Source organism: Dryas octopetala, chromosome 1 (assembly GCF_963921425.1).
Source record: "Dryas octopetala chromosome 1, drDryOcto1.1, whole genome shotgun sequence".
Taxonomy (NCBI): Eukaryota; Viridiplantae; Streptophyta; class Magnoliopsida; order Rosales; family Rosaceae; genus Dryas; species Dryas octopetala.
In genome coordinates this window covers 24,495,825-24,497,288 of record NC_141366.1, presented here as the reverse complement: position 1 = coordinate 24,497,288, position 1,464 = coordinate 24,495,825, and positions in this window count along the sequence as shown.

Genomic DNA, 1,464 nt, shown 5'->3' with positions numbered 1-1,464 from the left:
AAAAAGAAAGGAAAAAAAGAAAAAAAAGAAAGGAAAAAAAGAAAAGAAAAAAAGAAAGGAAAAAAAGAAAAAAAGAAAAGAAAAAAAGAAAAAGAAGAAGAAAAAAAGAGAAAAAAAATTAAAAGGTTTAGGGTAGATTGGAGTTTGGGGCCTTTGGTCAATTGTAAAGAAAATAAAATAGTTTGGGTTTTTATTTGGCTTTTTTGGAGTTTTATGTAGTTGTTTTTAAACCCTAAATTTGTAAACTCTAATATATTTCAATATAAAAAATAATTTAAAATACTCTAAAGAACCTAAACCCTAATATCATATACCATATTCTAGTTTGAGGTTTTTGGGCAATTGAAAAAAAAAATGATTTGAAATTTCGTTTGGCCGTGTTGGAGTTTCGTTTAATTGTTTTTAAACCCTAAACCAATAAACTCTAATACCTTTTTATATAAAAAATAATTAAAAATATCCTAAAGGACCTAAACCCTAATATTCTATACGATATCTTAAATAATATAGAGTATAGATTATAAAGTATATAGAATTTAGTGTATATATTATAGAGTATAAATAATATATCAATTTTATTTATTCATTATACTAATTTTATTTCATAGTATTTGCCTCCAGCGCGCATTATATTCATCACATATCACATGAAACCTACCATATAATTTGATTTTTTTCAATGTTTTTTATCAATGTAGTAGATAATATGTTAAATAAACATATTGTGAAGTTTCATTCAAAATTTCCGTATTTTGATAATAATTTCCATCATTTCCGTCGAATTTTTGTCGAAATTTAAAAATCTTCGAAATTTCCGTCGAAATTTCCATCGAAATTTCCATCGAAATTTCCATCGAAATTTCCTCGAAACCCGAAATTTTATTCCTTGGGTGGATGAGAATGGGGAGTTGTAGAACAAGAATTGCAAAAGAAAAGAAAAAAGAAAGAAAAAGAAGAAGAAGAAAATAGGTGGGTCCGTGGGTCTGGAGCTGTTGTGTTTGTTTTTATGTTTCTTTTTCAATTATCTTATTTTATTTATAATAGTTTTAATAATCATTTTTAAATGTTTTAGTGTCTTTTAATTATTTTTATCCACATGGCGTAGATTTTATGCCATGTCAATAGCAACAGTGATGCCACATCAGCAACTAACAGTCATTTTAACGGAAAAGATAACGGAGATATGAAATTGATACGAATTGAAAATTGAGGTATTATATTGAAACTTTTTAAAATTGAGGTACCAAATTGAAACATAGGATATAATTGAGGTACTAAAATGTAATTTGCTCTTTTTATTTTTTGGGTGTAGAAGGAAACTCGACGGTTCGACTCGCTCAATAGTATAGAGTGCTCGGTGAAAGTGCCAAGCCGCTCGGCTCATTAAAGTACACCAGTTTGTCACCGTATTTCTGCAGATGGGCCAGTCGATCATGGGCTTTTTTATTTTGGATTTACAAATTA